This window comes from Lolium perenne, chromosome 2, assembly GCF_019359855.2.
Source record: "Lolium perenne isolate Kyuss_39 chromosome 2, Kyuss_2.0, whole genome shotgun sequence".
Lineage (NCBI taxonomy): Eukaryota > Viridiplantae > Streptophyta > Magnoliopsida > Poales > Poaceae > Lolium > Lolium perenne.
Window position 1 is genome coordinate 25,050,323 of NC_067245.2, and position 6,722 is coordinate 25,057,044.

Here is a 6,722-nt window from a genome sequence, read left to right on the forward strand (position 1 = left end):
CGTTTGGTTGCACGTGAGCAGGAGCTGGGTTTTGTCTCTCTCGGCCCAAATTGGCATTTTTAAAAGCATCTTTTCCCCTCTTTCTCTCTCTGTCTTTTTCACCAAATTAGTATCAAATCTAGAGAAGCTTCTATTTCTGTCTTTCTTCAATATGGCAGCAAATCTAGTAGCAAATCTCTGGGGTTATTTATGCCTTTTGGCCCTCGTTTTTTGCCCAATATGGCAGCAAATCTAGTAGCAAAACTAGAAGCTATTATATGATAAATTCACAGCAGCATAATCAGAAAACTAAGTATAATACATAGGTAAACTGCATACAGCAGCCAAAAGCAGCCAATAACATTGTTAATGTTCACGACAAACTAAGCTGCAAAAATATACAAGATCACGCACGCAATGTATGGACAACAAGAAGATTAGGATGAATGAATTTGTTCTTCATTCCTCCTCATATATTTCTCCGTCGCTCCATTCGTGCAATTCCCCAAGGAAATATTCATTGAACTCCTTCCGTCTGCAGTGTGAGGCCAATACATCCTCCAAACGGTATGGCCTGTGTTCATTTCTCAAACCGTAGAGTCCTATTCTATCCACACGTAGTGGCCACTCATCCCAGGCATTTGTATCATGAGAGTACGCTCTGATATAACCCAAATCCGTGTAGTAGATGCTGCCAGGTTGAAGTGTCGGGTACACTCGGTGTCGACGGAGATACACCGGATAAAATTCACGAAGAAGGCATTACGCCAATGTTAGTGACCGGATGGAGAGAGCGGCTACGAGTGTCCACACGGTACACCAATGGTTTGCCCGCCAAAGCCGCGCCGACCAACAACACAAGCAGCAGATCACCATCCGACTTCACAAGGTAGAACTTCGACGTCCAAGTTCTGGAAATGAAATTAGTGTCTCCATCTTGACGGTGCTTTCGCGCTGCTGCAATCGTATATTGGTGCACACTATTCTTCCGATCTCAAAATTGTCCGAAGCTACTGCATACAGTTCACCATTGAACGGGGTAATGCAACGGAAAACATGGTTCTTGATCGAAAATCTTCCTTCTCCCCAATCCCCATCTTCATTTATATCCTTAGTTGGAGTGCTCTCATCGACCCAACCAATTTCCGGCGGGTAATGTGTGGCAACGAACACCATAGTCGGGGATTTGATAACAGCGACTGATTTCAGAAAAACAGATGGCATCTGCGCCTCAAACATCGTGTTCGATTTCTTTGTGAGTGGGTTCAGCAGCCGTATCTTGTGCGGCGGGTTCTTCTGGGCAAGCACGATGACGCCACGGGAAAAGCCAACGAAGTAGAATCTAAAATATATTGAAAAGATAACATTCAGCACTAAGATTGAAAATAAGATCTATGGTGACGCCACGGGAAAAGCCGAGGAATTTGAACCTTGCACGAACTGCAGATAGATCTATGGTGACGTAGCGGGATGTGCCGAGATGGAGGAAGGTGAACTCAGCGGCGCGTGGAAGGGCGTGGTGTAGCATGATCCATTCGTGCAGGTGCACGTCGGGATCAGGTAAACCTGAGCGCCAATTTCTACAGACTTGCCTCATAGCAGAGTAGCTGTCCACGTACTCCTCTTTCGCCAATAAGCATTCGCCGATCTTGTGAAGTGGTCCGTCAGCCGTGAGACCGGCCCAGTTCACGGAGGCGCCGCGCTTGGATGCGCCGCTCGGATGCGCCGCCCTCGGAGGCGACGGGCTCGGCGGCGACGGGCTCGGCGGCGACGGGCTCGGCGGCGACGGGCTCGGAGGCGACGGGCTCGGAGGCGACGGGCTCGGGGGCGATGGCCGCCGGCGCATTCTTCTTCTCCATCGCCGGCAGGGAGGGCTCGTACGGCGGTTGGGGTTTTTTGGAGAAGTTGATGGGACGTGAAGGGGTGGTTTCGTGCGTGAGCGATAATGAGACGCATCGTGTGCAGAGGGAGGGAGAGAGGGGCTTACGCGTCCTAAATGCGACCCGTCAACAATGGCACGTCTTCCACGTCCGCACCGCGACACGCGTCAACAATGGCACGTCTTCCACTTCGCACCGCAACACGCGTCCTCGAGTCTAACCCCGGAAATTTAGATATACTCATGTATACCCTCGAGTCATATACTAGCATTTTTTGTATGCTCAGTTTTCACTTTGAGTGCTAATCTTGGCTAGTGCAATATACTCAGTTTTACCCTCAAGTGGCTGGTCAACAGAGAGTCAACAAATGGGATTAACTAGTTAAATGAGTTATTTAATGTGCAAAAATTCCGAAAAGGAGTGGCACTTACTCATGGAGTCTTTACCACAAATTTCCACTTCTCAAATCATAGATAAATCGTAGATAAATCAAGTTTCACCACAAATTGCCACTTCTCAAATCACCTAGTAGCTATGAAGGTGCATGGTTTTCCATAATAAGCCCTACCCAAAACAGCTTTCCCCAAAACATACTTTGTCTGAATGAGACCATAATTTTCACACTCATGTAGATTTGTATTGCAAATAGTTTGAGGTAGGCCAAGATGGGTTTCATTGTACAAAACACGCATTTTCCATTTTTTAAATCTCATATTTGAATCCCTTAGTCTGTTTACTACTCACTTGCCCTTGGTTTCTTGATACTACTCGGTTTGCCCTCTCCCTTCACAAACTCTCACGTACGCCCAACATTGCCCTGATTGGTCTAGCCCATGTCACGCGGATCGTGCCCGACGCCCGTTGCTCGTATGCTCTAACGGGCAGGATAACCCCTATCTGGCTCGCGGGTCGGGGCCACCACCCTCTCTCTCTCTCTGTCGTCGGTTAGCTTCACGCAAAGTTTGGTTTTCTGCATTATTTTTCACGAGCTAAATTATAAACTCTTTTTAGGCATTACTTTTCACGCAAAAAATGATAAACCATCACCGATTTGTTGTAGCCATTACTTTTCACGCACAAAAATGATACACCATCACCCATTTCGTGTACCCATTACTTTTCACGCAAAAAATGATAAACCATCACCGATTTTGTTGTAGCCATTACTTTTCACGCACAAAAATGATAAACCATCACCGATTTGTTGTAGCCATTACTTTTCACGCACAAAAATGATACACCATCACCCATTTCGTGTAGCCATTACTTTTCACGCAAAAAATGATACACCATCACCCATTTCTTGTACCCATTACTTTTCACGCAAAAAAGATAAACCATCACCGATTTCTTGTAGCCATTACTTTTCACGCACAAAAATGATACACCATCACCCATTTCGTGTACCCATTACTTTTCACGCAAAAAAATGATAAACCATCACCGATTTTGTTGTAGCCATTACTTTTCACGCACAAAAATGATAAACCATCACCGATTTGTTGTAGCCATTACTTTTCACGCACAAAAATGATACACCATCACCCATTTCGTGTAGCCATTACTTTTCACGCAAAAAATGATACACCATCACCCATTTCTTGTACCCATTACTTTTCACGCAAAAAACGATAAACCATCACCGATTTCTTGTAGCCATTACTTTCCTTTTAGGCATTACTTTTCACGGTAAAATGATAAACTATACCCCCACAACGGTTGACTCCTCCTTAATTTATTGTGTATAAACCCCCACAACGGTCATCTCCTCCTTATTTTATTGTGTAAACCCTACAACGGTCATCTCTCCCTTATAAACACCCACACGGCCATCCCTTGTGTCAATAGGTTCTGCCTCTCTCTTCTTTTCGTTCACATACACTTTATCCATTGCCATGGCTTCCACGTCTCGGACGCGGACCGGAAGGGGAAGGGGAAGGGGAAGGGGAAGTGGATCATCATCATTGCCACCACCACCGTCAACACTGCCATTGATCATAGAGGAGTTCTTCATCGTCGTCTATGAAGACCCTTTGGTCAAGAAGGTACGTACGCGTTCCCACATATATGATGCATGTGATTAATTATGGGCATGTTCTAAAAAACCTTTAATTTCAAGGGTTCCCTAATTTCAAACGATCGGCGCTCGATCTCTTTGCAGGAACTCCCAAAAAATTTGCGGACTATCTTGACGGCAAGGAGCCAGCTAAGGTGTATCTGCGAGCAAGTGTATTGCGGTCCTCGTCTCTGGACCGTGGAGGTCCTATTTGACGGACAAGGCCGGATGTACCTCGACAAGGGCTGGGAGAAATTCGCCATCGCGCACGGTGTGGATTTCGGCTGGTTCGTACACTTCAAATATGAAGGCGATGATGTGCTCACAGTGAAGGTGTTCGACGGAACAATGTGCAGGAGGTACTACTACTCAGACGACGAAGATACTGACGATGAAAGCGACGACGACGTGAAGCCATGCATCCATCCCCTTTAGATAATTAAGGGGATTATGACCAAGAATATATATGTAGCTTCATATGCATCGATTTAGAGATCTAGCTATTTTCTATATATTATGCATGTAAAAAATAATATCGCATTTCCACTATTATTCGAGCACCACATCCTCCAAACGATGCCGATGCCGATGCCGATATCGGCATGGTCAGAACGGCTATGCTCGCCGCCACTGCTAGGTCAACGTCGGGATACACAATGTTTAGCATAAGAGTCACTTTAGATTAAGCTACGAAAATGGGCTGAGGCGACCCCTACAGAGCGGCTCTATATTATATTCTCTAAATAAAATAGACGACCACAGCGGTCATTGGCTGCGGAGGCCCCACAGAGCGGCAATATATAATTTTCTATAAATAAATAGACGACCCACTGGTCATTGGCTGCGGCAGCCCCATAGAGCGGCCCCATTTGTCATTGGCAGCACCGCGTATACAATCAGGAAATAAAACGGCCCACGCGTCAGCGGTAGATAGATCCACCCGTCAGCACGAGACGGTCAGCGAGGAACTGACCTCACGGTAACGGTAAGGCCTCTGACCTGACGGCAACCCGCGTCTTCGAGGGGTTTCAAACTAGAGGGAGGGGAAAACTGAGGAAAAACTAACGAGCTGGGGAAAACTGAGTACAACTAACGAAGCAGGGGCACGAAAATAGAAATCCCTAGAAGCAAGTATATCAATTTTCCCAAGCTTTTCTTCAACAGATTTGTTAAAAGCAGTTTGTGTACTAATAAATTCTTTAAGCATGGCTTCAAGTCCAGGGGGTGAACTCCTATTATTATTGTAAGAATTCCCATAGGAATTACCATAGCCGTTGCCATTATTATAAGGATAAGGCCTATAGTTGTTACTAGAATTGTTCCGGTAAGCATTGTTGTTGAAATTATTATTTTTAATGAAGTTCACATCAACATGTTCTTCTTGTGCAACCAATGAAGCTAATGGAACATTATTAGGATCAATATTAGTCCTATCATTCACAAGCATAGACATAATAGCATCAATCTTATCACTCAAGGAAGAGGTTTCTTCGACAGAATTTACCTTCTTACCTTGTGGAGCTCTTTCCGTGTGCCATTCAGAGTAGTTGATCATCATATTATCAAGAAGCTTTGTTGCTTCACCAAGAGTGATGGACATAAAGGTACCTCCAGCAGCTGAATCCAATAAATTCCGTGAAGAAAAATTTAGTCCTGCATAGAAGGTTTGGATGATCATCCAAGTAGTCAGTCCATGGGTTGGGCAATTTTTAACCAGAGATTTCATTCTTTCCCAAGCTTGAGCAACATGTTCAGTATCTAATTGTTTAAAATTCATTATGCTACTTCTCAAAGATATAATTTTAGCAGGGGGATAATATCTACCAATAAAAGCATCCTTGCATTTAGTCCATGAATCAATACTATTCTTAGGCAGAGATAGCAACCAATCTTTAGCTCTTCCTCTTAATGAGAAAGGGAACAATTTTAGTTTAATAATATCACCATCTACATCTTTATATTTTTGCATTTCACATAGTTCAACAAAATTATTAAGATGGGCAGCAGCATCATCAGAACTAACACCAGAAAATTGCTCTCGCATAACAAGATTCGAAAGCAGGTTTAATTTCAAAGAATTCTGCTGTAGTAGCAGGTGGAGCAATAGGTGTGCATAAGAAATCATTATTATTTGTGGTTGTGAAGTCACACAACTTAGTATTTTCAGCGTTGGCCATTTTAGCAACAGTAAATAAAGCAAACTAGATAAAGTAAATGCAAGTAAACTAATTTTTTTGTGTTTTTGATATAGCAAACAAGATAGCAAATAAAGTAAAACTAGCAACTAATTTTTTGTATTTTGATTTAGTGCAGCAAACAAAGTAGTAAATAAAACTAAGCAAGACAAAAACAAAGTAAAGAGATTGAGAAGTGGAGACTCCCCTTGCAGCGTATCTTGATCTCCCCGGCAACGGCGCCAGAAAATATGCTTGATGGCGTGTAACTCACACGTTCGTTGGGAACCCCAAGAGGAAGGTATGATGCGCACAGCAGCAAGTTTTCCCTCAGAAAGAAACCAAGGTTTATCGAACCAGGAGGAGCCAAGAAGCACGTTGAAGGTTGATGGCGGCGGGATGTAGTGCGGCGCAACACCAGGGATTTCGGCGCCAACGTGGAACCTGCACAACACAACCAAAGTACTTTGCCCCAACGAAACAGTGAGGTTGTCAATCTCACCGGCTTGCTGTAACAAAGGATTAGATGTATAGTGTGGATGATGATTGTTTGCAGAAAACAGTAGAACAGTATTGCAAGAGATTGTATTTCAGTATAGAGAATTGGACCGGGGTCCACAGTTCACTAGAGGT